Genomic DNA, 25286 nt, shown 5'->3' with positions numbered 1-25286 from the left:
AGTCGCCCCCAGAAGCCGCAGCTCATCTCCGCGTCTCACAGGCGTCCACCAGGTGTTAGTACAAGTGTCGCCTCACTGGGCAGTGCAGATGTGTCCATTTTAGCTTGCAGACGATGACGTGTGAGCTAACGCAAGTCGAATGTTTTACCGTGTGTATCTGCTAGATACTGCCACTCATACGGTGGAGAGACTCACTCCTTCTTGTGTCTCGTTCTCCGCACACGAGTTGCCCCTGGCATCGATATAGCACGGGTTTTCTAGCGTCAGCGAAGTCAATATTACACGAATCGAGTCGACATGTTTGCTTGTTACGATGACGGAAGAAGAAGAAATGTGTGTGTAACTTCACTGCATCGGCTGCTCGCCTTTCAGCGCCCCTGTGTCTTATCAGACGAAGGTGACTGTGAAATTGGCAACGAGACAGAGTTTAATGAACACATGCAAATGACAACCTTCAACGTCAGCCGAAATAGCTCAGTTGGGAGAGCGTTAGACTGAAGGTGTAAAGGTCCCTGGTTCGATCCCGGGTTTCGGCAGGGATTCGTTTTGATGCGACGCCAATGGAATTACTCTGCGTTTGTGATAATGCAACTACCGCTGACAACAAAAATGACTCTCTCCTGTAGCTGTTCTGGTTGTCTAGTGCATGCCATAAGAGGAACTCACTAGACAACTAACTCCCCTAGAAGCAAAAGAATTAAAAATATCCTACCGACTGCATTCCTTTTTCTGTGTCAGGTGGTGAAGAACGTCTTCAACGGAACCGTGAAATGAGCGAAAGCGTGGGAAACATTGCATTCGAAATGCTTGTGAATTTTCCAATTGCCCACTGAGTGTCGACAAAACACGTAAATTCTCTGCTCCAACGTATGAGACGTAACAACTGGTGCAATTTGTTGTTGCATCATGTGCCAGCAGTCTTCGATAGTGTGTTACGAGCTTAGCGCGATAAGTTTGTAGACAGCATTTAGGCGACGTTTTATTTGTTAACGGCCCCATACAGCGATTGCACAACAGTAAAGGACATGAGTCAATGTATAGTTGTGCGTCGTGGGAGGTTTTGCAGCCTCATGTGAGCCCGGATAGCTCAGTCGGTAGAGCATTAGGCTTTTAACCTAAGGGCCCAGGTTTCAAGTCCCTGTCCAGGCGGAAATTTTAATACTTTGGTAGCGATTCGTCTGGTAGCGGTGGAGACGCTACAGAAAATAATGCAGCTACGCCGTTTTCTGACACCACAGTGCTTTAAACGGTAGCAGTTGCATGTGTCCGGAGAACACCGCGCTAACGGCAGTCGTGGCCGAGTGGTTAAGGCGTCTGACTCGAAATCAGATTCCCTCTGGGAGCGTAGGTTCGAATCCTACCGGCTGCGTGCGATTTTGCGTAAAGAGGAGCAAACATTTTCGCACACATGTGACATGTGTGGGCGAATGCGGGTGCAAACCAGTGACGCCATTCTCAACAAGACGAAAATTTCCGTTTTAAGAATACTGAGTTTTCGCGACGACCGCTGCTTACTCTGGCTATCGGTTCACCTCACACTGACACTGACGCTGGGACTGCAGAAAGCCGTCGCTGAGATCGTGAGTACACAGATGTGCTCGAAAGTGATGGACACAGCGAACATCTCATTTTCTTTTTAAGAATCGCAATTTCAATCACTCGAGTGCGGCAAAAGCAGTGGTGCAGCGTTTCTTTTCTTAAGATCTCGCAGCTGCTTGGAGGTATGTCCATCGTTTTAAGACGACAGAAAACTAGCGTCAGCGGTGCGTCAGTGGGAAGTCGGTGAAGTCGCCATTGGAGCCGTAAGCCAGTAATTACGACATGCGAATCACTCGCACACCACGCAGCTGTACGAAAATGCTCGTGCGTGGGTCCGCATAGCTGAGTCGGTAGAGCGTTAGGTTTTCAACCAAAGGGTCCTGGGTTCAAGTCCCTGTCTGGGCGAAAATTAATACACCTGTGTTCAAGTCCCTGTCTGGGCGAAAATTAATACACTTTCGTAACGGCTAATGGAAACTGTACAGGAAAGAGTGAGGCCACGCCGTTTTCTGCCACCAGATTGCTTCTAAAGATGGCGGTTTCAGTTGTCGGGAGTCGCTTCCGCCACCGGCAGTCGTGGCCGAGTGGTTAAGGCGTCTGATTTGAAATCAGATTCCCTCTGGGAGCGTAGGTTCGAGTCCTGCCTACTGCGAAAATTTTCTCGCTCTCAAATGGCGTACGTTCAGCTGCATCCTAGCAGTTGCGTCACTACTAAACACGTGGGTCACCAGCAATGTGCAGTGCTATTTGATCCAGGGCGCAGCGCTACAGTCGCCCCCAGAAGCCGCAGCTCATCTCCGCGTCTCACAGGCGTCCACCAGGTGTTAGTACAAGTGTCGCCTCACTGGGCAGTGCAGATGTGTCCATTTTAGCTTGCAGACGATGACGTGTGAGCTAACGCAAGTCGAATGTTTTACCGTGTGTATCTGCTAGATACTGCCACTCATACGGTGGAGAGACTCACTCCTTCTTGTGTCTCGTTCTCCGCACACGAGTTGCCCCTGGCATCGATATAGCACGGGTTTTCTAGCGTCAGCGAAGTCAATATTACACGAATCGAGTCGACATGTTTGCTTGTTACGATGACGGAAGAAGAAGAAATGTGTGTGTAACTTCACTGCATCGGCTGCTCGCCTTTCAGCGCCCCTGTGTCTTATCAGACGAAGGTGACTGTGAAATTGGCAACGAGACAGAGTTTAATGAACACATGCAAATGACAACCTTCAACGTCAGCCGAAATAGCTCAGTTGGGAGAGCGTTAGACTGAAGGTGTAAAGGTCCCTGGTTCGATCCCGGGTTTCGGCAGGGATTCGTTTTGATGCGACGCCAATGGAATTACTCTGCGTTTGTGATAATGCAACTACCGCTGACAACAAAAATGACTCTCTCCTGTAGCTGTTCTGGTTGTCTAGTGCATGCCATAAGAGGAACTCACTAGACAACTAACTCCCCTAGAAGCAAAAGAATTAAAAATATCCTACCGACTGCATTCCTTTTTCTGTGTCAGGTGGTGAAGAACGTCTTCAACGGAACCGTGAAATGAGCGAAAGCGTGGGAAACATTGCATTCGAAATGCTTGTGAATTTTCCAATTGCCCACTGAGTGTCGACAAAACACGTAAATTCTCTGCTCCAACGTATGAGACGTAACAACTGGTGCAATTTGTTGTTGCATCATGTGCCAGCAGTCTTCGATAGTGTGTTACGAGCTTAGCGCGATAAGTTTGTAGACAGCATTTAGGCGACGTTTTATTTGTTAACGGCCCCATACAGCGATTGCACAACAGTAAAGGACATGAGTCAATGTATAGTTGTGCGTCGTGGGAGGTTTTGCAGCCTCATGTGAGCCCGGATAGCTCAGTCGGTAGAGCATTAGGCTTTTAACCTAAGGGCCCAGGTTTCAAGTCCCTGTCCAGGCGGAAATTTTAATACTTTGGTAGCGATTCGTCTGGTAGCGGTGGAGACGCTACAGAAAATAATGCAGCTACGCCGTTTTCTGACACCACAGTGCTTTAAACGGTAGCAGTTGCATGTGTCCGGAGAACACCGCGCTAACGGCAGTCGTGGCCGAGTGGTTAAGGCGTCTGACTCGAAATCAGATTCCCTCTGGGAGCGTAGGTTCGAATCCTACCGGCTGCGTGCGATTTTGCGTAAAGAGGAGCAAACATTTTCGCACACATGTGACATGTGTGGGCGAATGCGGGTGCAAACCAGTGACGCCATTCTCAACAAGACGAAAATTTCCGTTTTAAGAATACTGAGTTTTCGCGACGACCGCTGCTTACTCTGGCTATCGGTTCACCTCACACTGACACTGACGCTGGGACTGCAGAAAGCCGTCGCTGAGATCGTGAGTACACAGATGTGCTCGAAAGTGATGGACACAGCGAACATCTCATTTTCTTTTTAAGAATCGCAATTTCAATCACTCGAGTGCGGCAAAAGCAGTGGTGCAGCGTTTCTTTTCTTAAGATCTCGCAGCTGCTTGGAGGTATGTCCATCGTTTTAAGACGACAGAAAACTAGCGTCAGCGGTGCGTCAGTGGGAAGTCGGTGAAGTCGCCATTGGAGCCGTAAGCCAGTAATTACGACATGCGAATCACTCGCACACCACGCAGCTGTACGAAAATGCTCGTGCGTGGGTCCGCATAGCTGAGTCGGTAGAGCGTTAGGTTTTCAACCAAAGGGTCCTGGGTTCAAGTCCCTGTCTGGGCGAAAATTAATACACCTGTGTTCAAGTCCCTGTCTGGGCGAAAATTAATACACTTTCGTAACGGCTAATGGAAACTGTACAGGAAAGAGTGAGGCCACGCCGTTTTCTGCCACCAGATTGCTTCTAAAGATGGCGGTTTCAGTTGTCGGGAGTCGCTTCCGCCACCGGCAGTCGTGGCCGAGTGGTTAAGGCGTCTGATTTGAAATCAGATTCCCTCTGGGAGCGTAGGTTCGAGTCCTGCCTACTGCGAAAATTTTCTCGCTCTCAAATGGCGTACGTTCAGCTGCATCCTAGCAGTTGCGTCACTACTAAACACGTGGGTCACCAGCAATGTGCAGTGCTATTTGATCCAGGGCGCAGCGCTACAGTCGCCCCCAGAAGCCGCAGCTCATCTCCGCGTCTCACAGGCGTCCACCAGGTGTTAGTACAAGTGTCGCCTCACTGGGCAGTGCAGATGTGTCCATTTTAGCTTGCAGACGATGACGTGTGAGCTAACGCAAGTCGAATGTTTTACCGTGTGTATCTGCTAGATACTGCCACTCATACGGTGGAGAGACTCACTCCTTCTTGTGTCTCGTTCTCCGCACACGAGTTGCCCCTGGCATCGATATAGCACGGGTTTTCTAGCGTCAGCGAAGTCAATATTACACGAATCGAGTCGACATGTTTGCTTGTTACGATGACGGAAGAAGAAGAAATGTGTGTGTAACTTCACTGCATCGGCTGCTCGCCTTTCAGCGCCCCTGTGTCTTATCAGACGAAGGTGACTGTGAAATTGGCAACGAGACAGAGTTTAATGAACACATGCAAATGACAACCTTCAACGTCAGCCGAAATAGCTCAGTTGGGAGAGCGTTAGACTGAAGGTGTAAAGGTCCCTGGTTCGATCCCGGGTTTCGGCAGGGATTCGTTTTGATGCGACGCCAATGGAATTACTCTGCGTTTGTGATAATGCAACTACCGCTGACAACAAAAATGACTCTCTCCTGTAGCTGTTCTGGTTGTCTAGTGCATGCCATAAGAGGAACTCACTAGACAACTAACTCCCCTAGAAGCAAAAGAATTAAAAATATCCTACCGACTGCATTCCTTTTTCTGTGTCAGGTGGTGAAGAACGTCTTCAACGGAACCGTGAAATGAGCGAAAGCGTGGGAAACATTGCATTCGAAATGCTTGTGAATTTTCCAATTGCCCACTGAGTGTCGACAAAACACGTAAATTCTCTGCTCCAACGTATGAGACGTAACAACTGGTGCAATTTGTTGTTGCATCATGTGCCAGCAGTCTTCGATAGTGTGTTACGAGCTTAGCGCGATAAGTTTGTAGACAGCATTTAGGCGACGTTTTATTTGTTAACGGCCCCATACAGCGATTGCACAACAGTAAAGGACATGAGTCAATGTATAGTTGTGCGTCGTGGGAGGTTTTGCAGCCTCATGTGAGCCCGGATAGCTCAGTCGGTAGAGCATTAGGCTTTTAACCTAAGGGCCCAGGTTTCAAGTCCCTGTCCAGGCGGAAATTTTAATACTTTGGTAGCGATTCGTCTGGTAGCGGTGGAGACGCTACAGAAAATAATGCAGCTACGCCGTTTTCTGACACCACAGTGCTTTAAACGGTAGCAGTTGCATGTGTCCGGAGAACACCGCGCTAACGGCAGTCGTGGCCGAGTGGTTAAGGCGTCTGACTCGAAATCAGATTCCCTCTGGGAGCGTAGGTTCGAATCCTACCGGCTGCGTGCGATTTTGCGTAAAGAGGAGCAAACATTTTCGCACACATGTGACATGTGTGGGCGAATGCGGGTGCAAACCAGTGACGCCATTCTCAACAAGACGAAAATTTCCGTTTTAAGAATACTGAGTTTTCGCGACGACCGCTGCTTACTCTGGCTATCGGTTCACCTCACACTGACACTGACGCTGGGACTGCAGAAAGCCGTCGCTGAGATCGTGAGTACACAGATGTGCTCGAAAGTGATGGACACAGCGAACATCTCATTTTCTTTTTAAGAATCGCAATTTCAATCACTCGAGTGCGGCAAAAGCAGTGGTGCAGCGTTTCTTTTCTTAAGATCTCGCAGCTGCTTGGAGGTATGTCCATCGTTTTAAGACGACAGAAAACTAGCGTCAGCGGTGCGTCAGTGGGAAGTCGGTGAAGTCGCCATTGGAGCCGTAAGCCAGTAATTACGACATGCGAATCACTCGCACACCACGCAGCTGTACGAAAATGCTCGTGCGTGGGTCCGCATAGCTGAGTCGGTAGAGCGTTAGGTTTTCAACCAAAGGGTCCTGGGTTCAAGTCCCTGTCTGGGCGAAAATTAATACACCTGTGTTCAAGTCCCTGTCTGGGCGAAAATTAATACACTTTCGTAACGGCTAATGGAAACTGTACAGGAAAGAGTGAGGCCACGCCGTTTTCTGCCACCAGATTGCTTCTAAAGATGGCGGTTTCAGTTGTCGGGAGTCGCTTCCGCCACCGGCAGTCGTGGCCGAGTGGTTAAGGCGTCTGATTTGAAATCAGATTCCCTCTGGGAGCGTAGGTTCGAGTCCTGCCTACTGCGAAAATTTTCTCGCTCTCAAATGGCGTACGTTCAGCTGCATCCTAGCAGTTGCGTCACTACTAAACACGTGGGTCACCAGCAATGTGCAGTGCTATTTGATCCAGGGCGCAGCGCTACAGTCGCCCCCAGAAGCCGCAGCTCATCTCCGCGTCTCACAGGCGTCCACCAGGTGTTAGTACAAGTGTCGCCTCACTGGGCAGTGCAGATGTGTCCATTTTAGCTTGCAGACGATGACGTGTGAGCTAACGCAAGTCGAATGTTTTACCGTGTGTATCTGCTAGATACTGCCACTCATACGGTGGAGAGACTCACTCCTTCTTGTGTCTCGTTCTCCGCACACGAGTTGCCCCTGGCATCGATATAGCACGGGTTTTCTAGCGTCAGCGAAGTCAATATTACACGAATCGAGTCGACATGTTTGCTTGTTACGATGACGGAAGAAGAAGAAATGTGTGTGTAACTTCACTGCATCGGCTGCTCGCCTTTCAGCGCCCCTGTGTCTTATCAGACGAAGGTGACTGTGAAATTGGCAACGAGACAGAGTTTAATGAACACATGCAAATGACAACCTTCAACGTCAGCCGAAATAGCTCAGTTGGGAGAGCGTTAGACTGAAGGTGTAAAGGTCCCTGGTTCGATCCCGGGTTTCGGCAGGGATTCGTTTTGATGCGACGCCAATGGAATTACTCTGCGTTTGTGATAATGCAACTACCGCTGACAACAAAAATGACTCTCTCCTGTAGCTGTTCTGGTTGTCTAGTGCATGCCATAAGAGGAACTCACTAGACAACTAACTCCCCTAGAAGCAAAAGAATTAAAAATATCCTACCGACTGCATTCCTTTTTCTGTGTCAGGTGGTGAAGAACGTCTTCAACGGAACCGTGAAATGAGCGAAAGCGTGGGAAACATTGCATTCGAAATGCTTGTGAATTTTCCAATTGCCCACTGAGTGTCGACAAAACACGTAAATTCTCTGCTCCAACGTATGAGACGTAACAACTGGTGCAATTTGTTGTTGCATCATGTGCCAGCAGTCTTCGATAGTGTGTTACGAGCTTAGCGCGATAAGTTTGTAGACAGCATTTAGGCGACGTTTTATTTGTTAACGGCCCCATACAGCGATTGCACAACAGTAAAGGACATGAGTCAATGTATAGTTGTGCGTCGTGGGAGGTTTTGCAGCCTCATGTGAGCCCGGATAGCTCAGTCGGTAGAGCATTAGGCTTTTAACCTAAGGGCCCAGGTTTCAAGTCCCTGTCCAGGCGGAAATTTTAATACTTTGGTAGCGATTCGTCTGGTAGCGGTGGAGACGCTACAGAAAATAATGCAGCTACGCCGTTTTCTGACACCACAGTGCTTTAAACGGTAGCAGTTGCATGTGTCCGGAGAACACCGCGCTAACGGCAGTCGTGGCCGAGTGGTTAAGGCGTCTGACTCGAAATCAGATTCCCTCTGGGAGCGTAGGTTCGAATCCTACCGGCTGCGTGCGATTTTGCGTAAAGAGGAGCAAACATTTTCGCACACATGTGACATGTGTGGGCGAATGCGGGTGCAAACCAGTGACGCCATTCTCAACAAGACGAAAATTTCCGTTTTAAGAATACTGAGTTTTCGCGACGACCGCTGCTTACTCTGGCTATCGGTTCACCTCACACTGACACTGACGCTGGGACTGCAGAAAGCCGTCGCTGAGATCGTGAGTACACAGATGTGCTCGAAAGTGATGGACACAGCGAACATCTCATTTTCTTTTTAAGAATCGCAATTTCAATCACTCGAGTGCGGCAAAAGCAGTGGTGCAGCGTTTCTTTTCTTAAGATCTCGCAGCTGCTTGGAGGTATGTCCATCGTTTTAAGACGACAGAAAACTAGCGTCAGCGGTGCGTCAGTGGGAAGTCGGTGAAGTCGCCATTGGAGCCGTAAGCCAGTAATTACGACATGCGAATCACTCGCACACCACGCAGCTGTACGAAAATGCTCGTGCGTGGGTCCGCATAGCTGAGTCGGTAGAGCGTTAGGTTTTCAACCAAAGGGTCCTGGGTTCAAGTCCCTGTCTGGGCGAAAATTAATACACCTGTGTTCAAGTCCCTGTCTGGGCGAAAATTAATACACTTTCGTAACGGCTAATGGAAACTGTACAGGAAAGAGTGAGGCCACGCCGTTTTCTGCCACCAGATTGCTTCTAAAGATGGCGGTTTCAGTTGTCGGGAGTCGCTTCCGCCACCGGCAGTCGTGGCCGAGTGGTTAAGGCGTCTGATTTGAAATCAGATTCCCTCTGGGAGCGTAGGTTCGAGTCCTGCCTACTGCGAAAATTTTCTCGCTCTCAAATGGCGTACGTTCAGCTGCATCCTAGCAGTTGCGTCACTACTAAACACGTGGGTCACCAGCAATGTGCAGTGCTATTTGATCCAGGGCGCAGCGCTACAGTCGCCCCCAGAAGCCGCAGCTCATCTCCGCGTCTCACAGGCGTCCACCAGGTGTTAGTACAAGTGTCGCCTCACTGGGCAGTGCAGATGTGTCCATTTTAGCTTGCAGACGATGACGTGTGAGCTAACGCAAGTCGAATGTTTTACCGTGTGTATCTGCTAGATACTGCCACTCATACGGTGGAGAGACTCACTCCTTCTTGTGTCTCGTTCTCCGCACACGAGTTGCCCCTGGCATCGATATAGCACGGGTTTTCTAGCGTCAGCGAAGTCAATATTACACGAATCGAGTCGACATGTTTGCTTGTTACGATGACGGAAGAAGAAGAAATGTGTGTGTAACTTCACTGCATCGGCTGCTCGCCTTTCAGCGCCCCTGTGTCTTATCAGACGAAGGTGACTGTGAAATTGGCAACGAGACAGAGTTTAATGAACACATGCAAATGACAACCTTCAACGTCAGCCGAAATAGCTCAGTTGGGAGAGCGTTAGACTGAAGGTGTAAAGGTCCCTGGTTCGATCCCGGGTTTCGGCAGGGATTCGTTTTGATGCGACGCCAATGGAATTACTCTGCGTTTGTGATAATGCAACTACCGCTGACAACAAAAATGACTCTCTCCTGTAGCTGTTCTGGTTGTCTAGTGCATGCCATAAGAGGAACTCACTAGACAACTAACTCCCCTAGAAGCAAAAGAATTAAAAATATCCTACCGACTGCATTCCTTTTTCTGTGTCAGGTGGTGAAGAACGTCTTCAACGGAACCGTGAAATGAGCGAAAGCGTGGGAAACATTGCATTCGAAATGCTTGTGAATTTTCCAATTGCCCACTGAGTGTCGACAAAACACGTAAATTCTCTGCTCCAACGTATGAGACGTAACAACTGGTGCAATTTGTTGTTGCATCATGTGCCAGCAGTCTTCGATAGTGTGTTACGAGCTTAGCGCGATAAGTTTGTAGACAGCATTTAGGCGACGTTTTATTTGTTAACGGCCCCATACAGCGATTGCACAACAGTAAAGGACATGAGTCAATGTATAGTTGTGCGTCGTGGGAGGTTTTGCAGCCTCATGTGAGCCCGGATAGCTCAGTCGGTAGAGCATTAGGCTTTTAACCTAAGGGCCCAGGTTTCAAGTCCCTGTCCAGGCGGAAATTTTAATACTTTGGTAGCGATTCGTCTGGTAGCGGTGGAGACGCTACAGAAAATAATGCAGCTACGCCGTTTTCTGACACCACAGTGCTTTAAACGGTAGCAGTTGCATGTGTCCGGAGAACACCGCGCTAACGGCAGTCGTGGCCGAGTGGTTAAGGCGTCTGACTCGAAATCAGATTCCCTCTGGGAGCGTAGGTTCGAATCCTACCGGCTGCGTGCGATTTTGCGTAAAGAGGAGCAAACATTTTCGCACACATGTGACATGTGTGGGCGAATGCGGGTGCAAACCAGTGACGCCATTCTCAACAAGACGAAAATTTCCGTTTTAAGAATACTGAGTTTTCGCGACGACCGCTGCTTACTCTGGCTATCGGTTCACCTCACACTGACACTGACGCTGGGACTGCAGAAAGCCGTCGCTGAGATCGTGAGTACACAGATGTGCTCGAAAGTGATGGACACAGCGAACATCTCATTTTCTTTTTAAGAATCGCAATTTCAATCACTCGAGTGCGGCAAAAGCAGTGGTGCAGCGTTTCTTTTCTTAAGATCTCGCAGCTGCTTGGAGGTATGTCCATCGTTTTAAGACGACAGAAAACTAGCGTCAGCGGTGCGTCAGTGGGAAGTCGGTGAAGTCGCCATTGGAGCCGTAAGCCAGTAATTACGACATGCGAATCACTCGCACACCACGCAGCTGTACGAAAATGCTCGTGCGTGGGTCCGCATAGCTGAGTCGGTAGAGCGTTAGGTTTTCAACCAAAGGGTCCTGGGTTCAAGTCCCTGTCTGGGCGAAAATTAATACACCTGTGTTCAAGTCCCTGTCTGGGCGAAAATTAATACACTTTCGTAACGGCTAATGGAAACTGTACAGGAAAGAGTGAGGCCACGCCGTTTTCTGCCACCAGATTGCTTCTAAAGATGGCGGTTTCAGTTGTCGGGAGTCGCTTCCGCCACCGGCAGTCGTGGCCGAGTGGTTAAGGCGTCTGATTTGAAATCAGATTCCCTCTGGGAGCGTAGGTTCGAGTCCTGCCTACTGCGAAAATTTTCTCGCTCTCAAATGGCGTACGTTCAGCTGCATCCTAGCAGTTGCGTCACTACTAAACACGTGGGTCACCAGCAATGTGCAGTGCTATTTGATCCAGGGCGCAGCGCTACAGTCGCCCCCAGAAGCCGCAGCTCATCTCCGCGTCTCACAGGCGTCCACCAGGTGTTAGTACAAGTGTCGCCTCACTGGGCAGTGCAGATGTGTCCATTTTAGCTTGCAGACGATGACGTGTGAGCTAACGCAAGTCGAATGTTTTACCGTGTGTATCTGCTAGATACTGCCACTCATACGGTGGAGAGACTCACTCCTTCTTGTGTCTCGTTCTCCGCACACGAGTTGCCCCTGGCATCGATATAGCACGGGTTTTCTAGCGTCAGCGAAGTCAATATTACACGAATCGAGTCGACATGTTTGCTTGTTACGATGACGGAAGAAGAAGAAATGTGTGTGTAACTTCACTGCATCGGCTGCTCGCCTTTCAGCGCCCCTGTGTCTTATCAGACGAAGGTGACTGTGAAATTGGCAACGAGACAGAGTTTAATGAACACATGCAAATGACAACCTTCAACGTCAGCCGAAATAGCTCAGTTGGGAGAGCGTTAGACTGAAGGTGTAAAGGTCCCTGGTTCGATCCCGGGTTTCGGCAGGGATTCGTTTTGATGCGACGCCAATGGAATTACTCTGCGTTTGTGATAATGCAACTACCGCTGACAACAAAAATGACTCTCTCCTGTAGCTGTTCTGGTTGTCTAGTGCATGCCATAAGAGGAACTCACTAGACAACTAACTCCCCTAGAAGCAAAAGAATTAAAAATATCCTACCGACTGCATTCCTTTTTCTGTGTCAGGTGGTGAAGAACGTCTTCAACGGAACCGTGAAATGAGCGAAAGCGTGGGAAACATTGCATTCGAAATGCTTGTGAATTTTCCAATTGCCCACTGAGTGTCGACAAAACACGTAAATTCTCTGCTCCAACGTATGAGACGTAACAACTGGTGCAATTTGTTGTTGCATCATGTGCCAGCAGTCTTCGATAGTGTGTTACGAGCTTAGCGCGATAAGTTTGTAGACAGCATTTAGGCGACGTTTTATTTGTTAACGGCCCCATACAGCGATTGCACAACAGTAAAGGACATGAGTCAATGTATAGTTGTGCGTCGTGGGAGGTTTTGCAGCCTCATGTGAGCCCGGATAGCTCAGTCGGTAGAGCATTAGGCTTTTAACCTAAGGGCCCAGGTTTCAAGTCCCTGTCCAGGCGGAAATTTTAATACTTTGGTAGCGATTCGTCTGGTAGCGGTGGAGACGCTACAGAAAATAATGCAGCTACGCCGTTTTCTGACACCACAGTGCTTTAAACGGTAGCAGTTGCATGTGTCCGGAGAACACCGCGCTAACGGCAGTCGTGGCCGAGTGGTTAAGGCGTCTGACTCGAAATCAGATTCCCTCTGGGAGCGTAGGTTCGAATCCTACCGGCTGCGTGCGATTTTGCGTAAAGAGGAGCAAACATTTTCGCACACATGTGACATGTGTGGGCGAATGCGGGTGCAAACCAGTGACGCCATTCTCAACAAGACGAAAATTTCCGTTTTAAGAATACTGAGTTTTCGCGACGACCGCTGCTTACTCTGGCTATCGGTTCACCTCACACTGACACTGACGCTGGGACTGCAGAAAGCCGTCGCTGAGATCGTGAGTACACAGATGTGCTCGAAAGTGATGGACACAGCGAACATCTCATTTTCTTTTTAAGAATCGCAATTTCAATCACTCGAGTGCGGCAAAAGCAGTGGTGCAGCGTTTCTTTTCTTAAGATCTCGCAGCTGCTTGGAGGTATGTCCATCGTTTTAAGACGACAGAAAACTAGCGTCAGCGGTGCGTCAGTGGGAAGTCGGTGAAGTCGCCATTGGAGCCGTAAGCCAGTAATTACGACATGCGAATCACTCGCACACCACGCAGCTGTACGAAAATGCTCGTGCGTGGGTCCGCATAGCTGAGTCGGTAGAGCGTTAGGTTTTCAACCAAAGGGTCCTGGGTTCAAGTCCCTGTCTGGGCGAAAATTAATACACCTGTGTTCAAGTCCCTGTCTGGGCGAAAATTAATACACTTTCGTAACGGCTAATGGAAACTGTACAGGAAAGAGTGAGGCCACGCCGTTTTCTGCCACCAGATTGCTTCTAAAGATGGCGGTTTCAGTTGTCGGGAGTCGCTTCCGCCACCGGCAGTCGTGGCCGAGTGGTTAAGGCGTCTGATTTGAAATCAGATTCCCTCTGGGAGCGTAGGTTCGAGTCCTGCCTACTGCGAAAATTTTCTCGCTCTCAAATGGCGTACGTTCAGCTGCATCCTAGCAGTTGCGTCACTACTAAACACGTGGGTCACCAGCAATGTGCAGTGCTATTTGATCCAGGGCGCAGCGCTACAGTCGCCCCCAGAAGCCGCAGCTCATCTCCGCGTCTCACAGGCGTCCACCAGGTGTTAGTACAAGTGTCGCCTCACTGGGCAGTGCAGATGTGTCCATTTTAGCTTGCAGACGATGACGTGTGAGCTAACGCAAGTCGAATGTTTTACCGTGTGTATCTGCTAGATACTGCCACTCATACGGTGGAGAGACTCACTCCTTCTTGTGTCTCGTTCTCCGCACACGAGTTGCCCCTGGCATCGATATAGCACGGGTTTTCTAGCGTCAGCGAAGTCAATATTACACGAATCGAGTCGACATGTTTGCTTGTTACGATGACGGAAGAAGAAGAAATGTGTGTGTAACTTCACTGCATCGGCTGCTCGCCTTTCAGCGCCCCTGTGTCTTATCAGACGAAGGTGACTGTGAAATTGGCAACGAGGCAGAGGTTAATAAACACATGCAAATGAGAACCTTCAACGTCAGCCGAAATAGCTCAGTTGGGAGAGCGTTAGACTGAAGATCTAAAGGTCCCTGGTTCGATCCCGGGTTTCGGCAGGGATTCGTTTTGATGCGACGCCAATGGAATTACTCTGCGTTTGTGATAATGCAACTACCGCTGACAACAAAAATGACTCTCTCCTGTAGCTGTTCTGGTTGTCTAGTGCATGCCATAAGAGGAACTCACTAGACAACTAACTACCCTAGAAGCAAAAGAATTAAAAATATCCTACCGACTGCATTCCTTTTTCTGTGTCAGGTGGTGAAGAACGTCTTCAACGGAACCGTGAAATGAGCGAAAGCGTGGGAAACATTGCATTCGAAATGCTTGTGAATTTTCCAATTGCCCAGTGAGTGTCAACAAAACACGTAAATTCTCTGCTCCAACGTATGAGACGTAACAACTGGTGCAATTTGTTGTTGCATCATGTGCCAGCAGTCTTCGATAGTGTGTTACGAGCTTAGCGCGGTAAGTTTGTAGACAGCATTTAGGCGACGTTTTATTTGTTAACGGCCCCATACAGCGATTGCACAACAGTAAAGGACATGAGTCAATGTATAGTTGTGCGTCGTGGGAGGTTTTGCAGCCTCGTGTGAGCCCGGATAGCTCAATTGGTTGAGCATTAGGCTTTTAACCTAAGGGCCCAGGTTTCAAGTCCCTGTCCAGGCGGAAATTTTAATACTTTGGTAGCGATTCGTCTGGTAGCGGTGGAGACGCTACAGAAAATAATGCAGCTACGCCGTTTTCTGACACCACAGTGCTTTAAACGGTAGCAGTTGCATGTGTCCGGAGAACACCGCGCTAACGGCAGTCGTGGCCGAGTGGTTAAGGCGTCTGACTCGAAATCAGATTCCCTCTGGGAGCGTAGGTTCGAATCCTACCGGCTGCGTGCGATTTTGCGTAAAGAGGAGCAAACATTTTCGCACACATGTGACATGTGTGGGCGAATGCGGGTGCAAACCAGTGACGCCATTCTCAACAAGACGAAAATTTCCGTTTTAAGAATACTGAGTTTTCGCGACGACCGCTGCTTACTCTGGCTATCGGTTCACCTCACACTGACACTGACGCTGGGACTGCAGAAAGCCGTCGCTGAGATCGTGAGTACACAGATGTGCTCGAAAGTGATGGACAGAGCGAACATCTCATTTTCTTTTTAAGAATCGCAATTTCAATCACTCGAGTGCGGCAAAAGCAGTGGTGCAGCGTTTCTTTTCTTAAGATCTCGCAGCTGCTTGGAGGTATGTCCATCGTTTTAAGACGACAGAAAAGTAGCGTCAGCGGTGCATCAGTGGGAAGTCGGTGAAGTCGCCATTGGAGCCGTAAGCCAGTAATTATGACATGCGAATCACTCGCACACCACGCAGCTGTACGATAATGCTCTTGCGTGGGTCCGCATAGCTGAGTCGGTAGAGCGTTAGGTTTTCAACCAAAGGGTCCTGGGTTCAAGTCCCTGTCTGGGCGAAAATTAATACACCTGTGTTCAAGTCCCTGACTGGGCGAAAATTAATACACTTTCGTAACGGCTAATGGAAACCGTACAGGAAAGAGTGAGGCCACGCCGTTTTCTGCCACCAGATTGCTTCTAAAGATGGCGGTTACAGTTGTCGGGAGTCGCTTCCGCCACCGGCAGTCGTGGCCGAGTGGTTAAGGCGTCTGACTTGAAATCAGATTCCCTCTGGGAGCGTAGGTTCGAGTCCTGCCGACTGCGAAAATTTTCTCGCTCTCAAATGGCGGACGTTTAGCTGCATCCTAGCAGTTGCGTCACTACTAAACACGTGGGTCACCAGCAATGTGCAGTGCTATTTGATCCAGGGCGCAGCGCTACAGTCGCGCCCAGAAGCCGCAGCTCATCCCCGCGTCTCACAGGCGTCCACCAGGTGTTAGTACAAGTGTCGCCTCACTGGGCAGTGCAGATGTGTCCATTTTAGCTTGCAGACGATGACGTGTGAGCTAACGCAAGTCGAATGTTTTACCGTGTGTATCTGCTAGATACTGCCTCCCATACGGTGGAGAGACTCACTCCTTCTTGTGTCTCGTTCTCCGCACACGAGTTGCCCCTGGCATCGATATGACACGGGTTTTCTAGCGTCAGCGAAGTCAATATTACACGAATCGAGTCGACATGTTTGCTTGTTACGATGACGGAAGAAGAAGAAATGTGTGTGTAACTTCACTGCATCGGCTGCTCGCCTTTCAGCGCCCCTGTGTCTTATCAGACGAAGGTGACTGTGAAATTGGCAACGAGGCAGAGGTTAATAAACACATGCAAATGAGAACCTTCAACGTCAGCCGAAATAGCTCAGTTGGGAGAGCGTTAGACTGAAGATCTAAAGGTCCCTGGTTCGATCCCGGGTTTCGGCAGGGATTCGTTTTGATGCGACGCCAATGGAATTACTCTGCGTTTGTGATAATGCAACTACCGCTGACAACAAAAATGACTCTCTCCTGTAGCTGTTCTGGTTGTCTAGTGCATGCCATAAGAGGAACTCACTAGACAACTAACTACCCTAGAAGCAAAAGAATTAAAAATATCCTACCGACTGCATTCCTTTTTCTGTGTCAGGTGGTGAAGAACGTCTTCAACGGAACCGTGAAATGAGCGAAAGCGTGGGAAACATTGCATTCGAAATGCTTGTGAATTTTCCAATTGCCCAGTGAGTGTCAACAAAACACGTAAATTCTCTGCTCCAACGTATGAGACGTAACAACTGGTGCAATTTGTTGTTGCATCATGTGCCAGCAGTCTTCGATAGTGTGTTACGAGCTTAGCGCGGTAAGTTTGTAGACAGCATTTAGGCGACGTTTTATTTGTTAACGGCCCCATACAGCGATTGCACAACAGTAAAGGACATGAGTCAATGTATAGTTGTGCGTCGTGGGAGGTTTTGCAGCCTCGTGTGAGCCCGGATAGCTCAGTCGGTTGAGCATTAGGCTTTTAACCTAAGGGCCCAGGTTTCAAGTCCCTGTCCAGGCGGAAATTTTAATACTTTGGTAGCGATTCGTCTGGTAGCGGTGGAGACGCTACAGAAAATAATGCAGCTACGCCGTTTTCTGACACCACAGTGCTTTAAACGGTAGCAGTTGCATGTGTCCGGAGAACACCGCGCTAACGGCAGTCGTGGCCGAGTGGTTAAGGCGTCTGACTCGAAATCAGATTCCCTCTGGGAGCGTAGGTTCGAATCCTACCGGCTGCGTGCGATTTTGCGTAAAGAGGAGCAAACATTTTCGCACACATGTGACATGTGTGGGCGAATGCGGGTGCAAACCAGTGACGCCATTCTCAACAAGACGAAAATTTCCGTTTTAAGAATACTGAGTTTTCGCGACGACCGCTGCTTACTCTGGCTATCGGTTCACCTCACACTGACACTGACGCTGGGACTGCAGAAAGCCGTCGCTGAGATCGTGAGTACACAGATGTGCTCGAAAGTGATGGACAGAGCGAACATCTCATTTTCTTTTTAAGAATCGCAATTTCAATCACTCGAGTGCGGCAAAAGCAGTGGTGCAGCGTTTCTTTTCTTAAGATCTCGCAGCTGCTTGGAGGTATGTCCATCGTTTTAAGACGACAGAAAACTAGCGTCAGCGGTGCGTCAGTGGGAAGTCGGTGAAGTCGCCATTGGAGCCGTAAGCCAGTAATTACGACATGCGAATCACTCGCACACCACGCAGCTGTACGATAATGCTCTTGCGTGGGTCCGCATAGCTGAGTCGGTAGAGCGTTAGGTTTTCAACCAAAGGGTCCTGGGTTCAAGTCCCTGTCTGGGCGAAAATTAATACACCTGTGTTCAAGTCCCTGACTGGGCGAAAATTAATACACTTTCGTAACGGCTAATGGAAACCGTACAGGAAAGAGTGAGGCCACGCCGTTTTCTGCCACCAGATTGCTTCTAAAGATGGCGGTTTCAGTTGTCGGGAGTCGCTTCCGCCACCGGCAGTCGTGGCCGAGTGGTTAAGGCGTCTGACTTGAAATCAGATTCGCTCTGGGAGCGTAGGTTCGAGTCCTGCCGACTGCGAAAATTTTCTCGCTCTCAAATGGCGGACGTTCAGCTGCATCCTAGCAGTTGCGTCACTACTAAACACGTGGGTCACCAGCAATGTGCAGTGCTATTTGATCCAGGGCGCAGCGCTACAGTCGCGCCCAGAAGCCGCAGCTCATCTCCGCGTCTCACAGGCGTCCACCAGGTGTTAGTACAAGTGTCGCCTCACTGGGCAGTGCAGATGTGTCCATTTTAGCTTGCAGACGATGACGTGTGAGCTAACGCAAGTCGAATGTTTTACCGTGTGTATCTGCTAGATACTGCCTCCCATACGGTGGAGAGACTCACTCCTTCTTGTGTCTCGTTCTCCGCACACGAGTTGCCCCTGGCATCGATATGACACGGGTTTTCTAGCGTCAGCGAAGTCAATATTACACGAATCGAGTCGACATGTTTGCTTGTTACGATGACGGAAGAAGAAGAAATGTGTGTGTAACTTCACTGCATCGGCTGCTCGCCTTTCAGCGCCCCTGTGTCTTATCAGACGAAGGTGACTGTGAAATTGGCAACGAGGCAGAGGTTAATGAACACATGCAAATGAGAACCTTCAACGTCAGCCGAAATAGCTCAGTTGGGAGAGCGTTAGACTGAAGATCTAAAGGTCCCTGGTTCGATCCCGGGTTTCGGCAGGGATTCGTTTTGATGCGACGCCAATGGAATTACTCTGCGTTTGTGATAATGCAACTACCGCTGACAACAAAAATGACTCTCTCCTGTAGCTGTTCTGGTTGTCTAGTGCATGCCATAAGAGGAACTCACTAGACAACTAACTCCCCTAGAAGCAAAAGAATTAAAAATATCCTACCGACTGCATTCCTTTTTCTGTGTCAGGTGGTGAAGAACGTCTTCAACGGAACCGTGAAATGAGCGAAAGCGTGGGAAACATTGCATTCGAAATGCTTGTGAATTTTCCAATTGCCCAGTGAGTGTCGACAAAACACGTAAATTCTCTGCTCCAACGTATGAGACGTAACAACTGGTGCAATTTGTTGTTGCATCATGTGCCAGCAGTCTTCGATAGTGTGTTACGAGCTTAGCGCGATAAGTTTGTAGACAGCATTTAGGCGACGTTTTATTTGTTAACGGCCCCATACAGCGATTGCACAACAGTAAAGGACATGAGTCAATGTATAGTTGTGCGTCGTGGGAGGTTTTGCAGCCTCGTGTGAGCCCGGATAGCTCAGTCGGTAGAGCATTAGGCTTTTAACCTAAGGGCCCAGGTGTCAAGTCCCTGTCCAGGTGGAAATTTTAATACATTTGTAGCGATTCGTCTGGTAGCGGTGGAGACGCTACAGAAAATAATGCAGCTACGCCGTTTTCTGACACCACAGTGCTTTAAACGGTAGCAGTTGCATGTGTCCGGAGAATACCGCGCTAACGGCAGTCGTGGCCGAGTGGTTGCGGCGAGCGGACGTGCCCGTCGCGAGCTCCGCTAGCAGCTGTGTTTACATCGTTGGTCGTCGTGGTTTGCAGCGGCCTGGTGTCTATACTCAGCGTGTTTCTTCTCTTTTTGTAAGTTTTTCAAGGATTTATTGTGGAAAATGGTGTCGTACAACCGGTCCAATACTATTCAGTTGTTGTTTGATCGCGAATTTCCGCGTCCCACGGCTTTTGAAATACATCATTGGATCCGATCGGAATTGCAAATAGACCCAGCTTTGCTTGACGGTGTTCATTTAGATTTTATTGTTAATTCCGTGTTCTTGAAACTCCTTGATAGTGAACTATGTGAGCGTTTGGTGGCCGTCAATGGCGGGGTTCGGAAGTTTAAACATGCTGATGGGACTATTAGTGACGTGCAGGTTCTACATGCCGGTTATGGTGTACGAAATGTGAAGGTTTTCCATCTGCCTTTTGAAGTGCCCTTGGATGAAATTCGCCGTGCATTAAGTTTATATGGGACTATCTTTGCTGTCACTAAAGATTATTGGTCGTCCGCGTATGTTTATCAATGTGATAATGGCGTCCGTACTGTGCGGATGGACTTAAAGAAACACATTCCGTCCTTCGTTATCATAGGCGGCCATAGGGCTTTCGTCTCCTACACCGGCCAACCTCCAACGTGTTCTCTCTGTCATTCTACTGAACATATGCGGAATTCTTGTCCCCGTCGGCGCCCTGTGCAGTTGCCCCTAGAAAACTCAGGTAGTTACGCAGGTGCCCTTCTTAGAGGTTCTCCGCCACCGGCTGACTCTTTAGCTCGTGAACCGGTTGTTGCGGGTGTGTCTATTCTTCCTAGTGTAACTGTTGTTCCACATACGCCTGTTGTTGACAATGTCCCTGACGTTAGCACTGAATGTCGTCCGACCAACCGTTCTGCTCCGTTGCAGGAGACGACTTCCGCGACTTCACTTGTTAATGAACGTGTTCAGAGCATTCCGGAATCAGGTGCTATTACTGTCGCCGTTTGCGACACCGCGCCTGCCTCAACGGTTCTACAGTGTCAAACGTCCTCCCCATGTGATGTTGCTACTTCAGTGCCTGTTGTGTCGGACATCCCTGCTGGGGATTGTGCACTTACTGCCACTCCTGACAAGGTCGCGGACTCCAACCCATCCCCCAGTAACATTACTGCTCCAGCGGATACCTTGCACCTTTCTCCGCCTCACGCGGAGAACTTGGTTATGGATGTAGAACAGCACTCTGTTGCCTCCGTACGGAACGTAAAGACCAAGTTGCAGGATACTGACTTTGCCACGCAACGAGAAAAACGTGTGCGAGAACAAAGTCGGAAACTTAAGGGTATGCTAGGAAAGGGTACCGGCGGCCGGGAAATTTCGCCCCCTTCGAAAAAGATTAGTCCTGACACGGAATCTCGTAAACAGCGCAATTCGCAGACTCGCGCGTCCAGGAAAACCGCGTCGGCTGACCCTACCGGCGGCAGTCTGTCGGACGGAGACACGACCAATCCTACGCCGCTCTCCTGGGCGGACGATGAAGACATGTAACTGCCACGGTACCCTGCTTTCCGTCTCCGGTGCGCCTGCAACTTGCCGGTGACTCCCTTTCAAAAAATTTATCTGTGTGCCCTACACCCATGCGTCCTGTAGCCACATGGTTCAAATAGCCACGTTAAATATCAACTGTATTGCGGCTCCTCAGAAAATGCAAGTCTTGGCAAATTTTATCCAACATTGTCGGTTTGCTTTTATTTTTCTACAGGAAGTGAGCGTTGTGTGCCTTGATGTTTTAACGGGGTATTCCGCCATTTATAATGTCGACCCGGAAGCTCGGTGTGGTACCGCTATTTTATATAAGTCTGCAGAAGAGCCCACGCGCGTCCAACGACTACCGACCGGCAGGGGGATCTCGTGCGTTATCGGAGGCCTGCAACTAGTTAACATTTACGCTCCGTCTGGCACTAGTTTCAAGAGGGCGAGAGCGAGATTTTTCATTGAAGATGTACCCACCTTGATTGGTAGCCCGACGCTGCCCGTCGTGTTGGGGGGCGATTTTAATTGCGTGGTCGCGGACAGTGATCAGTTTCCTACGGCTCATAAGTGCGTTGACCTTGATCGTCTGATTGCAAGCTTCCAGTTAGCAGATGTGTGGCGTGTTCTCTATCCTCAACAGCAAGTTTTTACGTATTTCTATCGAAATGGGGCTAGTAGACTTGATAGGTTCTATGTGTCGACCTGCATAGCAGATCACCTAATCAGTGCTGACGTTGCCCCTGTTTGTTTTTCCGATCACTGCGCCTTCATTTGTGACCTTCGCGCGCCGCAACTCCGCCAGTTACGTCGATCTCGGGTGTGGAAGTTTAACGTGACCCATGTCCGTGCCCCCTCGTTGCGTCGGCAGATTCACGATACGCTCTCTTCCTGCGGCGAAAAGCTGGCTAACTATGCCTCGGTTGTCAATTGGTGGGTTCACCTGGCCAAACCGTCCATCCGTGCTGTTTTAAAGTGTTTTAGCGCCGAAGCTGCGCTGTGGAAACATAGAACCACTGAATTTTATTATCAGATTTTAAAAGATGCCGTCTCTCTACCAGATATTGTTGATGAGCAATTTCTGCTTCAGTTAAAGGCTGTGAAAGCTCAAATTTTTAAATTGCAAGCCCAAGATTTTCAGGGCTCCTTACTTAGAAGCCGCTGTGTAGGGACGTTTGATGAGTCACCGACTATTCACCATATCGAAAGAGAGCGGAGACGGGGTGCTACTAAATTTATTCGGTGTCTTAGACTGGAGACTGGGGAGCGACTCACCACTGAGAGGGACATTCGTGCGTACATTTTTGCCCATTTTAGTGCCGCGTTCCAGCGTAGCGACCACGATAGGGCGGCCGCACATGTCCTCATGGGTGAAATGCGGAACCTGCTTACACGTGAGGACAATGACACCCTCCTTTCCGCCATCACGACGGAGGACATGAGCGATGCACTCAGTTCGTCTGCTCGAAACAAGTCCCCAGGCCCTGACGGAATTCCTTTAGAATTCTACCTCGAGTTCTGGGATCTCTTAGAACCTATCCTCACAAAGGTCGCAAATGAATTGTTGAGTGGCCTTCCGTGTCCGGCAGAGTTCCTAGAGGGTATCGTCATTCTTCTCCCTAAGACCGCTGGGGCTGACAAAGTTGAAAACTTCCGCCCTATCACGCTGTTGAACAGTGACTACAAGCTTTTCAGCAAATGCGTCGCAACCAGGCTGCACACTGTGATGCGAAAAATCATTAGCCCTTTCCAGATGTGCGCTGTGACAGGGAGGGGTATCCTTGCCGCCGTGAGCACGTATAGGGACGTCGTGGCTCACACTGCTGCCACACGGACTCCAGGGGCGATTCTCTCGATTGACTTTCGGAAGGCTTTTGATAGGATTAACCACGATTACCTCTTTGCCTTGTTAGGTCACATCGGCTTTCATATGAACTTTGTCTCCGCTCTTGATAATGTCCTAACGAGAGCGTCTTCTCGCATTCTGATAAATGGCACCCTTTCGGCTCCCTTTAGGATTGCACGGTCTGTGCGGCAAGGATGTCCCCTCTCTATGTCCCTCTTTGTTATCGCTCTTGACCCCCTCCTCCGCCGAATTGGGCGCACTGTCAGTGGGATCGATGTAGAGGGTGTACGGGCGTCGTGCATTGCGTACGCCGACGATGTCGGCGTCTTTATACGACAAGGAAAGGACATCCCTTTAGTTAAACCTGTGTTCAGTCTTTTTGCCCAGGCTACCGGTGCGGAACTGAACCCGCATAAAACAGTGCTACTCCCAATAGGTGCCTGTCGCAACTATGCTGCCGATTCGTGGTACACCATAGCTGCCTCCCACATGTTGCTCGGCATTCAATTCTTTGCTTGCCCCATAAAGATGGCCGCTCATAACTGGCGCCGTATTTCCACAACTGTCAAGGGTCTCATGGTTCGTCACGCCACCCGGAAATTACATCTTCTACAGCGTGTTGAGTTGATCAATGTTCACATTTTGGCTAAAGCGTGGTATGTGGCTCAAGTGCTCAACGTCCCACCTCCGTTGGCACGCACGATCAGCCAAGCTGCACACTGGCTGCTGTGGCGTGGCCATATTTTCAAGGTGAAACTTGCCACATGTACCCAGCCTCCGTCTCGCGGAGGACTAGGTCTCGTAGATGTCAGAAAGAAATGTTCTGCCCTGCTAGTCAACAGAATTGCCACCATTGTCGAGAACAGCCCCCACAGTACGACGGCTGCCCTCTTCCGCGCCCATGAGCCCCTTTCTGACAGTGCACCGATCGATGTCTCGCGGATACCTTACAAGCTTGCTGTCTTCAGAGATTTTTTCTTGTCCCGCAGTTATCATGTTTCACTAGCTCGCGACCGCAGGACGCGGTCTTCCACCTCTTTGTATCGTGAGATGATTGGTTTGTCACCACCGAATAACTTAGTCCGTCAATGTCCCCACAACAACTGGGTTCTTGTTTGGCAAAACGTCAGCAACAAGTTGTTACCGGCGGAAGTGCGAAGCACGTGGTATACGGTCATCACTCGCACTGTGACCACCAACGACCGACTGGCGACTATTCACCTAATTCCGTCCTCTAAGTGCGAGTACTGTGACGAAAGGGGTACCCTTGAGCATCGGTTTCTTTGCAGAACCACACGAGATGTGTGGGCTATTTCCTGCGACATGCTCGCACTCATTAACAGGACTGACAAGCGGTCTTTTTCGCCGCTCACGGCTGTCATCCCCGACATTAAACCCTTTCCGCAATCTAAGCGAAATGCTACAATGTGGATTTTAGGGCATACCACCTACGCTATATTTGCCAAGAATATAATTGATCCAGTCGACTACTTGTTTTATCTGTGGGAGCGCCATGAAACGCTCCGGAGGACAGCCTCATATCAGAGATGCTTTCAGCGCTTTCTGCAAATCCCCATTGAACAGCAATTTCGGAAAGTCTTCAATCGGGCACCGACTGTTTTCCACTCTTAATGACGACGTCGATCATGGTCCTGCAATGTGAACAGAAGTAATAGCGTGTTGACGTTACGAAAGAACTCAGAAACAGAAAACTGAAGAACAAACTAGAACCACATTGAAATGACAAATAATGGAATACAGCATTATTTTCTTTCTTCCTTTCCTTTGACTGTTTTCATGAATTTCCTTTTTCCTTTCTTTGCGATTGGAACGCACTTTCGTTTTATTTCGAGTGTGCTTTTTACTCCCCTTCGAGGGTTTAGTCTTCCTTTCTTTCAATATGTATTTCGCTTTCTTGTTTCCTACGGGGATCGCTTGCTTTAAAATTCCATGTTGCTAATTTGCTCGCTTCTTACGTGAAGACAGCATATTCAATATCTTCCACTCCTTTCACATTCCTTTCCACGAGAGGTGTTTTGTTTTTAGTTGCCAAATTATGTGCCATTTCATTCTTTTTTTTCCCGTTATGGAGAAATAGAGTTTGCTCATTTTTTTCTCTCCGGTTTATTCCTTACTTTC

At 49.2% G+C, this 25286-nt stretch overlaps 34 non-coding genes across 34 annotated transcripts; all 34 read left to right on the top strand.

The window, feature by feature from the left end:
* The first annotated feature begins 463 nt into the window (after positions 1–463).
* Trnaf-gaa lies at positions 464–536 on the top strand. The gene has a single exon. It is a non-coding gene; the product is annotated as a tRNA-Phe (tRNA).
* A 540-nt stretch (positions 537–1076) lies between these two features.
* On the top strand, positions 1077–1149 carry Trnak-uuu. Its single transcript has one exon. It is a non-coding gene; the product is annotated as a tRNA-Lys (tRNA).
* A 138-nt stretch (positions 1150–1287) lies between these two features.
* Trnas-cga lies at positions 1288–1369 on the top strand. Its single transcript has one exon. It is a non-coding gene; the product is annotated as a tRNA-Ser (tRNA).
* Positions 1370–2109: 740 nt separating this feature from the next.
* Trnas-uga lies at positions 2110–2191 on the top strand. The gene has a single exon. It is a non-coding gene; the product is annotated as a tRNA-Ser (tRNA).
* A 580-nt stretch (positions 2192–2771) lies between these two features.
* On the top strand, positions 2772–2844 carry Trnaf-gaa. Its single transcript has one exon. It is a non-coding gene; the product is annotated as a tRNA-Phe (tRNA).
* A 540-nt stretch (positions 2845–3384) lies between these two features.
* Trnak-uuu lies at positions 3385–3457 on the top strand. The gene has a single exon. It is a non-coding gene; the product is annotated as a tRNA-Lys (tRNA).
* Positions 3458–3595: 138 nt separating this feature from the next.
* Trnas-cga lies at positions 3596–3677 on the top strand. The gene has a single exon. It is a non-coding gene; the product is annotated as a tRNA-Ser (tRNA).
* Positions 3678–4417: 740 nt separating this feature from the next.
* On the top strand, positions 4418–4499 carry Trnas-uga. Its single transcript has one exon. It is a non-coding gene; the product is annotated as a tRNA-Ser (tRNA).
* Positions 4500–5079: 580 nt separating this feature from the next.
* Positions 5080–5152, top strand: Trnaf-gaa. The gene has a single exon. It is a non-coding gene; the product is annotated as a tRNA-Phe (tRNA).
* A 540-nt stretch (positions 5153–5692) lies between these two features.
* Trnak-uuu lies at positions 5693–5765 on the top strand. Its single transcript has one exon. It is a non-coding gene; the product is annotated as a tRNA-Lys (tRNA).
* Positions 5766–5903: 138 nt separating this feature from the next.
* Trnas-cga lies at positions 5904–5985 on the top strand. The gene has a single exon. It is a non-coding gene; the product is annotated as a tRNA-Ser (tRNA).
* A 740-nt stretch (positions 5986–6725) lies between these two features.
* Positions 6726–6807, top strand: Trnas-uga. The gene has a single exon. It is a non-coding gene; the product is annotated as a tRNA-Ser (tRNA).
* A 580-nt stretch (positions 6808–7387) lies between these two features.
* Trnaf-gaa lies at positions 7388–7460 on the top strand. Its single transcript has one exon. It is a non-coding gene; the product is annotated as a tRNA-Phe (tRNA).
* A 540-nt stretch (positions 7461–8000) lies between these two features.
* Positions 8001–8073, top strand: Trnak-uuu. Its single transcript has one exon. It is a non-coding gene; the product is annotated as a tRNA-Lys (tRNA).
* A 138-nt stretch (positions 8074–8211) lies between these two features.
* On the top strand, positions 8212–8293 carry Trnas-cga. The gene has a single exon. It is a non-coding gene; the product is annotated as a tRNA-Ser (tRNA).
* Positions 8294–9033: 740 nt separating this feature from the next.
* On the top strand, positions 9034–9115 carry Trnas-uga. Its single transcript has one exon. It is a non-coding gene; the product is annotated as a tRNA-Ser (tRNA).
* A 580-nt stretch (positions 9116–9695) lies between these two features.
* Positions 9696–9768, top strand: Trnaf-gaa. Its single transcript has one exon. It is a non-coding gene; the product is annotated as a tRNA-Phe (tRNA).
* Positions 9769–10308: 540 nt separating this feature from the next.
* On the top strand, positions 10309–10381 carry Trnak-uuu. Its single transcript has one exon. It is a non-coding gene; the product is annotated as a tRNA-Lys (tRNA).
* A 138-nt stretch (positions 10382–10519) lies between these two features.
* Positions 10520–10601, top strand: Trnas-cga. Its single transcript has one exon. It is a non-coding gene; the product is annotated as a tRNA-Ser (tRNA).
* Positions 10602–11341: 740 nt separating this feature from the next.
* On the top strand, positions 11342–11423 carry Trnas-uga. The gene has a single exon. It is a non-coding gene; the product is annotated as a tRNA-Ser (tRNA).
* A 580-nt stretch (positions 11424–12003) lies between these two features.
* Trnaf-gaa lies at positions 12004–12076 on the top strand. Its single transcript has one exon. It is a non-coding gene; the product is annotated as a tRNA-Phe (tRNA).
* Positions 12077–12616: 540 nt separating this feature from the next.
* Positions 12617–12689, top strand: Trnak-uuu. The gene has a single exon. It is a non-coding gene; the product is annotated as a tRNA-Lys (tRNA).
* A 138-nt stretch (positions 12690–12827) lies between these two features.
* On the top strand, positions 12828–12909 carry Trnas-cga. Its single transcript has one exon. It is a non-coding gene; the product is annotated as a tRNA-Ser (tRNA).
* Positions 12910–13649: 740 nt separating this feature from the next.
* Trnas-uga lies at positions 13650–13731 on the top strand. The gene has a single exon. It is a non-coding gene; the product is annotated as a tRNA-Ser (tRNA).
* A 580-nt stretch (positions 13732–14311) lies between these two features.
* Positions 14312–14384, top strand: Trnaf-gaa. The gene has a single exon. It is a non-coding gene; the product is annotated as a tRNA-Phe (tRNA).
* Positions 14385–14924: 540 nt separating this feature from the next.
* Positions 14925–14997, top strand: Trnak-uuu. The gene has a single exon. It is a non-coding gene; the product is annotated as a tRNA-Lys (tRNA).
* A 138-nt stretch (positions 14998–15135) lies between these two features.
* Positions 15136–15217, top strand: Trnas-cga. Its single transcript has one exon. It is a non-coding gene; the product is annotated as a tRNA-Ser (tRNA).
* A 740-nt stretch (positions 15218–15957) lies between these two features.
* On the top strand, positions 15958–16039 carry Trnas-uga. The gene has a single exon. It is a non-coding gene; the product is annotated as a tRNA-Ser (tRNA).
* A 580-nt stretch (positions 16040–16619) lies between these two features.
* On the top strand, positions 16620–16692 carry Trnaf-gaa. The gene has a single exon. It is a non-coding gene; the product is annotated as a tRNA-Phe (tRNA).
* Positions 16693–17232: 540 nt separating this feature from the next.
* Positions 17233–17305, top strand: Trnak-uuu. Its single transcript has one exon. It is a non-coding gene; the product is annotated as a tRNA-Lys (tRNA).
* A 138-nt stretch (positions 17306–17443) lies between these two features.
* Trnas-cga lies at positions 17444–17525 on the top strand. Its single transcript has one exon. It is a non-coding gene; the product is annotated as a tRNA-Ser (tRNA).
* Positions 17526–18265: 740 nt separating this feature from the next.
* Trnas-uga lies at positions 18266–18347 on the top strand. Its single transcript has one exon. It is a non-coding gene; the product is annotated as a tRNA-Ser (tRNA).
* Positions 18348–18927: 580 nt separating this feature from the next.
* On the top strand, positions 18928–19000 carry Trnaf-gaa. Its single transcript has one exon. It is a non-coding gene; the product is annotated as a tRNA-Phe (tRNA).
* Positions 19001–19540: 540 nt separating this feature from the next.
* Positions 19541–19613, top strand: Trnak-uuu. The gene has a single exon. It is a non-coding gene; the product is annotated as a tRNA-Lys (tRNA).
* The last annotated feature ends 5673 nt before the right edge of the window (positions 19614–25286 follow it).

Source organism: Schistocerca americana, unplaced genomic scaffold (genome assembly GCF_021461395.2).
Source record: "Schistocerca americana isolate TAMUIC-IGC-003095 unplaced genomic scaffold, iqSchAmer2.1 HiC_scaffold_550, whole genome shotgun sequence".
Taxonomy (NCBI): Eukaryota; Metazoa; Arthropoda; class Insecta; order Orthoptera; family Acrididae; genus Schistocerca; species Schistocerca americana.
The sequence above is the reverse complement of the archived record's forward strand: the minus strand, read 5'-3'. Positions and strand labels throughout refer to the sequence as shown.